This window comes from Moschus berezovskii, chromosome 20 (genome assembly GCF_049115385.1).
Source record: "Moschus berezovskii isolate FMDL1 chromosome 20, NW_MosBer_1.0, whole genome shotgun sequence".
Classification (NCBI taxonomy): domain Eukaryota; kingdom Metazoa; phylum Chordata; class Mammalia; order Artiodactyla; family Moschidae; genus Moschus; species Moschus berezovskii.
In genome coordinates this window covers 31,478,626-31,487,240 of record NC_142479.1, presented here as the reverse complement: position 1 = coordinate 31,487,240, position 8,615 = coordinate 31,478,626, and the positions used below count along the sequence as shown (strand labels likewise).

General features: G+C 45.1%; 1 pseudogene; it reads left to right on the top strand.

The window, feature by feature from the left end:
• Positions 1-5,522: 5,522 nt before the first annotated feature.
• Positions 5,523-8,394, top strand: LOC129549573 (kinesin-like protein KIF20A pseudogene; annotated as a pseudogene).
• The last annotated feature ends 221 nt before the right edge of the window (positions 8,395-8,615 follow it).

The window sequence follows — 8,615 nt, the reverse complement described above, 5'->3', positions numbered from 1 at the left end:
AGGAAAACAAAAGAAGACAGAGGGCAAGATGGCAGAGGGGGAAAGGAGAGAGGGAAAGAGGGTATTCTGGAATCACTTTTATGAATTATTATATTTTTAATACTTATTACCTGCTAGGCAGTAAAGTTATAAGTGCCTTGCTTAAATTTTCTCTGAGAGGTACATACTATTATTAGCCTCACTTTGCAGATGAAAGAATTAAGGTCCAGAGAAGTAAAACAATTTTCCCAGGGTCACACAGCTGGTGGATGGTAGGGCTGGGATTGAATTCAAAGCCAGTGCTCTTAATTCACAAGTCTTTGATCCTACCTCCCAGGTCACATCATTTCAGCCCTGTATCTTTGAGTTCCCTGATCCCTGGGCTTAAGATTTATATTTTGTTTCCTCTTCTCTTGACCCTCAAGGATTTGGTCTTGGATGTTCTCTCCCTGTTCTCTTCCATCTCCCACTTTTGCCAAGATATCCCTCCTGGACCAGCCTCTCAGCAGACCCTGGTATGACTTGGAAGGGTTACAAAGGTTTCCATCAGCTCAGAGACCCTTATATTTTGGGGGGGTTATAATATATGACATTCAATTCTCATTATCCAGTTGCTAGTGTAACTAATGTATTCTGACATGGCCACTGCTGCAAAAATCTTGCTATATTGTGGGCCAGACCATGTGCCCTACAACTTAACAATGACCCTAAAAGACCCTTCTGATCTAGCTTCTGCCTGGCTCTGGCCTTCTCTCCCAAGCCTCCCTCCCCACTCCTACTCTGCTACAGCTGCATCCTGTTACCTGCCCCATTGGGCCCAGTGGTTTGGGCTCCAGTCCCAGCTTTGTTTCTGTTCCCCTGCCTGGTGTGCCCTCCCCTCAGTCCATCTGCCAGACTCCTTACCCTTCTTGCAAAGCTCCTCTACAAAGTCTTTCTTGACCTCTGTCCACAGGCAACTCCAATCTCTCCCTAAGAATTCTACCATCTCTAGAACGTTTCTCATAGTTACTCAATATCTACCCTTTCTGCATGTATTTCGTGGGTACTTGATACCAAGGTTGGTGCTTGGTGTATGTTATCTCGAATTCTGGCAGCCACCATGAGAGGAAGCATTCATATTTCCATTGACTGATGAGGACACAAGCTCAAGGGAGAGAAGGACTGGCCCAGGCTCTCACAGACATTAATGGTAGAACCAGGATTGGTGCTGGGTTTGTATGACTCCAACACTCAGTCAAGTTTTGCCGATTGAATGGGATTACTCAGCCAGGTGGTGGCTGCTACAGGGGGTGGTGGCTGTGTGTTCTCAACAGTCGCCTGATGGAAGGGGCTTGGCATAGCAGTCTGGTTGGAAGCGGAGCAGCTAAAAGATAGTCTGATGCTGCCCAAAGGCAGCAATCATGCTGCTTTTTATGGATTGTGTGTTTATGGAAGGGATATTTAGAATGGCTTAATAGAAATTATGGGGGGACTGAGACCCCTTCATAAGCACTGTGGATGGAGTCAAGGAAAAGTTGAGGGTAGAGGACTGGGTCAGAGAAACAAGGAAGAAATGCAGCTGGGGGGAGGCATGTGTTTGTATCAGGATGATCAACCGTCCTACTTCATTCACACTGAGTCAGACCCAAGAGGCATTTCACAGAAAGTGGATGGTGCCATCCATTCCCTAAACTCTTCATTCCAAAAGAGATGTGTAAAAGGAGAAATTCTGTGGGGGTTAATAATAAACAGCCATTTAGAAAGCTCTCATTGAACATTCCCATGCTCCTGAGAAGGCTGTAGCAATTATTACTTTCTTTTTTTTTTTTTCTCTAAGAACAGGAAAAAAAATTAGCTGGGAAAAGCAAGAAACAATTGCTGTTGTTAACAATAAAATCATGACACTTGAATATCAACTTTTCAACTTTTTCAAAGAGCTATCCTATATCATTATCTCATTTAGTTCTCACTTCCATTAAGTGAGATGACAGGAGAGCCTCTTACTCCTAATCCACAGGAAAAAACAAAAGCTGTCAGTGATGGGTCAGAACCTGGTGGGGCCCTCCACTGCTCATCATCGAAATTAGAACTTACTCGGTGAGCTGTTGTGGGCACAGAGAGACAGGAATTAGCCAGGTGCTTGCTGTTTGGAAGTGAATTGACCCTTAGGTCCTAGTAGACAGAAACCATCGCTGTGAAACAGCAGGTAAGGTGATGTGCCCTTTACTTTCCTTATTGGTCATTTTGGATTTGTTCGGGTTGACGAAGACATACATTTTCAATGATTTTCAAATTACATCACCAACAGTACTAGGCAACATCCTTGTGTGCAAGGCAAAGTTCAGCATCTTCTGGACTGACCAGTCAGAGACGAGTAACTTGCTCGTTGATCTTTGATCCCTGATACCTGCCAATCCAGGAGACACAGGAGACTCTTGTTTGATCCCTACGTCAGGAAGATTCCCTGGAGGAGGAAATAGTAACCCACTCCAGTATTCTTGCCAGGATAATCCCACAGGCAGAGGAGCCTGGCCGTCCACAGTCCCTGGGGTCACAAAGAGTCGACATGACTGAGCGACTGAGCACACACACGCGTGCACACCTGATGCCTTCCTCTCTTCCTTCAGCTTGAATTAATGCTCCTTTCAGGGTAGCAATAGTTATGGATGCACAAGAAGCACTGATTTCATTAATATCATCTGTTTCTTGCATTCTTTTATCATACGTTAAGTTTTTCTTAGGTCTAACACAAGTCCACACTGCTAACATAAGATTGTATCTCCCAGTTTTGTCTTCAGAAAAGTCAAAAGACACAGTTTATGGAAAGTCCCAGCATGGAAAATATACTGGTCTTGTCCCCGTGGAAAGCTTTTGGCATCTAGAATACCCAAGTAACCAGAGCAGCCAGATCCTACCTCCAGTCAGGGGCTCTGGCTGTCCTGGGACTCCTGGGAATTTTCTCTTTGTCTTCTGACTGATAAAACAATTTGAGGATCCCTCATTCAGCTCATAGGGATGAACCCAAGGTGAGAAGGAAAGAAAAAGGAAGAATTCATCTTCCTTGTGTTAGGAATGGAAATAATGTACAGATGTCAAATAGCACATTGAGATGCAATATTAAAAGGAAAAATGGCACAAGTTCTTAAAAGCTAAATGATTTTTTCTGACTTAAAAAGTGAATAGGGACTTCCCTGGCAGTCCAGTGGTTAAGACTTCATGCTTCCACTGCAGGAGGCACAGATTCCATCCCTGGTTGGGAAGTTATAAGATCCCTCACAGCGCAAAAAAAAAAAAAAGTAGCAAAAAATCTTCGCAAGGAACGCTGTCTGACTTAATCAGATAGAAGGTTAAAAAATTCTAGTCTTCCTTCCTAAAACAAATTCTGATAAAAATTCTAAAGTGAATGAACTCTGGCATTAGAGAGCCCTAGGCTCAGTTCCTGAGCTGGACTTGTGTTAGTTGTAGAGATTTTAGACAAGTTACTGCACTCTGCTGAGCCTGTTTGCTCATCTGTAGAGTTGGCTAGGCAGGGGGCAGTCACACTTTCTCTGTAAGGTTGCTATAGAAACGATCATATTACAGTACAAGTGGAGATGGGGGGAGAGGGGTTGAAGACCCCCACTCATCCCATTCTTTCCTGTTGCTCCTTTCGTTATTGGCCTGTAGGCCTGCAGGATGGGACTCTCCTTCATTGGCGCCTGGAGCACCTGGAGCTCCTCCCGGGGAAGTTGTCAGTCTCCCTTTCATCCTCCTTATCAAGCCCGAGTGATGACACCCGAGCTGCCCAAAACACATACCTTTGCTCTTCACTACCCTTTCCCCTGGAATTTAATCAGCACTCACAGACTAGCTCTTCCGGTGGTCGCAATTCCTCCGGAGGTCGCAATTCCTCCGGAGGCTTTGGTATTATTCACTTTGCTTTTCTCAATATTGTAAATAACTTTTAAATGCTGGTTTGTATGCAGGAAGGCATTAACTATCAGACTTTTTTAAAAAGAGTTCCCTGTGGAGAAGTGATTGCATCTTTTGGGGCCAGTTGCTACCTCAGAGACCAATGGCTCAGCTTTTCAGCAAGGAGCCTAATTAAACAAGCTTGGCAAAGTCCTCCAACTGACATGTCTCTGTGGGGCCGCATGCAAGCATGGTTTCAGGATGAAAAAGGGAGGCCTTTCCTGGAAATTATGCCAGTTGACCGGAATAAATATTTTCTTCCCACATGCCTTTCTGAAGGCCCAGAGAACACCTCTGTTGGTGATTCCCTGTGGGGACTCTGCCAGGAATTAGGGAAGGGGCAGAGGCTAGAAATCTCTAAAACCTTTTCCTCTAAAGAGCAGAGAGGAGTATTGACTGGAAGCCCTTTATGTAATAAATCAGTTTTCTAGTTCATTAGTTCCTTTAGCCAATGAGTACTTGCCACGTGAATTTTTTTAGTTTTAGAATTGGTAAGATGTTCGCATAGTTCAGAAGGTACACTGTAAAAGTCTCCCTTCAACTCACTCCCCAGGCTTCCCTGGTGGCTCAGAGGTAAAAGAATCCACCTGCAATGCAGGACAGGCAGGTTTGATCCCTGGGTGGGGAAGACCCCCTGGAGAAGGAAATGGCAACACACTCCGGTATTCTTGCCTGGGAAATCCCATGGACAGAGGAGCCTGGGGGGTTGAAAAAGAGTCGGACATGACTTAGCGACTAAACAACAACAATCCACCCCCCAGCCATCTAGTTTCCCTTTCCAGAGGCAGCAAAGTTACCAGTTTCTTGGGTTTCCTTTTCAACATGCTAAGTACAGAAAAGCTGCACATATTTTTCCCTTTGCCTGTTTTTTTTTTTTCCATTGCTGTTGTTGATTTGGGTTTTTCTAACCCACACAAATGGTAGTCATTTACAAACTGCTCTGACCTTGATTTTCTTTAACACTTAATAATGTATCTTGGGATTCTTTTTTGAAAAATGCACAAGAGGCTTCATTTATCCTTTTTTATGGTTCATTTTAGTCCACTGTGATGCATGGAGGCATCACAACTTTTTCAGTCATCTCCTATTGAGAGACACATTCTGCTGCTATTATAAACACTGCAGTGAATAATGCTGAGCAAATGTCATTTCATACATGGCAAGTATATCTGTAGAGTAAGTTCCTAGAATGGACTTGCTGGGTGAACAGGTACATATTGATATATTTGTGAGTTTGAATGAGGTGGTGAAGTTGCCATGCATAGAAGTTGAATCAATTTTCACCTCCACCAGTAACTGTTTTCAAGGGACTTGCCTGGTGGTCTAGTGGCTAAGACTGTTTTACCAATGCAGGTGGCCTGGATTCGATCCCTGATCAGGGAACTAGATCCCACATGCTGCAACTAAAGATCCTGATAACCACAGCAACTCAGACTTGGCGTAGTCAAATAAATAAAAATAAATATTGAAAAATTCTCCTCTCTTAAAAAACTAAAATACTCTGCTAGACATAAATTAAAAATAAATTTTATGAATAAATAGGTTTATATTTTTAAGATTAGAATTTATTAAATGTTGAAATGCACTTGATTTATTTTCTACTGTCTTATTTATGAGGTTACAAGAATCTTGGGATAATTTAAGAATGAATAGAAAAAAGAATTTGATAGTGAATTTAATCCTGAGACTACAGGCAAAAAATAAAAGCACGATCTTCTTTCTAAAAATTTTCTATCCTGGTGGGTGGAGTTGTGCTCTCAAGCTGCGAAAGCCCAGGTTTGCCTGTGGGGTGTGAGTGAGCTGGTACCGTAGAAGTGTGGCGACTTTGGACCTAAACTGCACCTGCTGACATGTCGCAAGGGATCCTTTCTCCACCAGCTGGCTTGCTGTCGGATGAGGAGGTTGTAGTCTCCCCCAGGTTTGAGTCCACAGCTGCAGATTTGGGATCTGTGATACGCAAGGACCTGCTGTCAGACTGCTGTGTCATCACCTCCCTGGAAGACAAGCAGGTTCCATCTGAAGATGGTACGGAGAAGGTGAAAGTATACTTGAGGGTCAGGCCCTTGTTACCTTCAGAATTAGAACAACAGGAGGATCGGGGTTGTGTCTGTATTGAGAATATGGAGACCCTTGCCCTTCAGGCACCCAAGGACTCTTTTGCCCAGAAGAGCAACGGGCGAGGAATTGGACAGGCCACCCACAGATTCACCTGTTCCCAGATCTTTGGACCAGAAGTGGGACAGGCATCTTTCTTCAACCTGACTGTGAAGGAGATGGTAAAGGATGTACTTAAAGGACAGAACTGGCTCATCTATACATATGGTGTCACCAACTCAGGGAAAACCTACACAATTCAAGGTACCATCAAGGATGGTGGGATCCTGTCCAGGTCCCTGGCTCTGATCTTCAGTAGCTTCCCAGGCCAGCTTCAGCCAACACCTAATCTGAAGCCCTTGTTCTCCAATGAGGTAATGTGGCTAGACAGCAAGCAGATCTGGCAGGAGGAATTAAAGAAACAGGCCCTACTAAATGGAGGCCTCCAAGAGGAGGAGCTGTCCACCTCCTTGAAGAAAAGTGTCTACACTGACAGCCGGATGGGTACCAGCACCAGCTTTGACAGTGGCATTGCAGGGCTCTCCTCCAGTAGCCAGTTTCCCAGCAGTAGCCAGCTGGATGAAATGAGTCACTGACGGTCACAACCAGACACTGCCCCTATAAGTGTCCCTGCAGATCTTCGCTTCTCCATGTGGATCTCCTTCTTTGAGATCTACAATGAACTGCTTTATGGCCTGTTAGAACCGCCTAGCCAGCAATGCAAGAGGCAGACTCCGCGGCTGTGTGAGGATCAGAATGGCAATCCCTACGTAAAAGATCTCAATTGGATTCATATTCAGGATGCAGAGGAGGCCTGGAAACTCCTGAAAATGGGTCGTAAAAACCAGAGCTTTGCCAGCACCCACCTGAACCAGAACTCCAGCCGCAGTCATAGCATCTTCTCAATCCGGATCCTGCACCTTCAGGGGGAAGGAGATATAATCTCCAAGATTAGCGAGTTATCACTCTGTGATCTCACTGGCTCGGAGCACTGCAAATATCAAAAGAGTGGTGAGCGGCTGAAGGAAGCAGGAAACATTAACACTTCTCTGCACACCCTGGGCCACTGTATTGCTGCCCTGGGCCAAAACCAGCAGAACCGGTCAAAGCAGAACCTGGTTCCCTTCTGTGACAGTAAGCTGACTCGAGTGTTCCAAGGCTTCTTCACAGGCCGAGGCCACTCCTGCATGTTTGTCAGTGTGAATCCCTGTGCATCTACCTATGATGAGACCCTTCATGTGGCAAAGTTCTCAACCCTTGCTAGCCAGCTTGTGCATGCTCCACCTGTGCAACTGGGATTTCCATTGATGCATTCATTCCTGAAGGAACACAGTCTGCGCGCTTCTCCCAGCTTAGAGACTGGAGCTAAGACTGACCCAGGCCTTGGTGATGACATTGAAAATGAAGTTGACATCTCCACATATGGGAAGGAGGAGCTCCTACAGGTGGCAGAAGCCATGAAAGCACTGCTTTTGAAAGAACGGCAGGAAAAGTTGCGGCTGGAGATGCAGCTCCGTGATGAAATTTGCAGTGAGATGGTGGAGCAGGTGCAACAATGAGAACAGTGGTGCAGTGAACATTTGGACACACAAAAGGAACCACTAGAGGAACTGTATGAGGAACAGTCCTCAAGGAGTCACCGACAAGGTTTTACCAAGAAGAACTTCAGGAGCGAGATGAGAAGATTGAAGAGCTAGAAGCTCTCCTGCAGGAACCCAGACAGCAGCAAATGGCCCATCAACCCTCAGGGTCTGAACTGTCCCTCTGGCGGTCACAAAGATTGGCTTCTGTTTCCACCCAGCAGCTCCAGGAGATTAAAGCTAAAATGGAACAATGCAAAGCAGAGCTAAACTCCACCACTGAAGAGCTGCAGAAGTATCAGAAAATGTTAGAACCCCTACCCTCAGCCAAGCCTTTCATCGTTGATGTGGACAAGAAGTTTGAGGAGTGCCAGAAGAATATAAGGCTGCTGCAGACAGAGCTGCAGAAAAGTGGTGAGCCTCTCCAGTTAGTGGAAAGAGCCTGTTGCCAAGGCACTGGAGCAGGAAAACTTCGCCAAGCCTCGGCCACTTGTTATGACATCTTAATCAAACAGGATCAGACCCTGGCTGACGCTAGTAAAACTGGCCCTTCGGAAGAAGGCAGCATGCTTCGCAGAGCAGTATCATAGTGCGCTGAAACTCCAAGGCCAGGCTTCTACCAAAAATCTCCTCGGTGCCAACCAGGGAAACCAGCAACCAAACCAACAGCCCCTAGGGAAGAAACCGTTTCTTTGTAACTTACTTCCCTGAACACCCACCTGCCAAAGTCCAATGCAGCCCTTATACCCGAATCCTGCACTCACGGCGTTCCCCTTTACTCAAATCTGGGCCTTTCGGCAAAAAATACTAAGGTTGTGAGGAGAGAGCACTCACTCCCCTCAGGTGGGTCTGCTGCTAGTTTAAGAAATAGGTTTCTTTAAAGCTTTACCATATATATACCTGAAACTCTATCTAAAATGCAATATTCAGACATTAGTAGTTTTTCTCCCTTTTGTAATATAATCACCTATGTAATCTTACACTTTTTTACTTATATGGTTTCTATGCACACCAAAGTTATATTAAAATAAA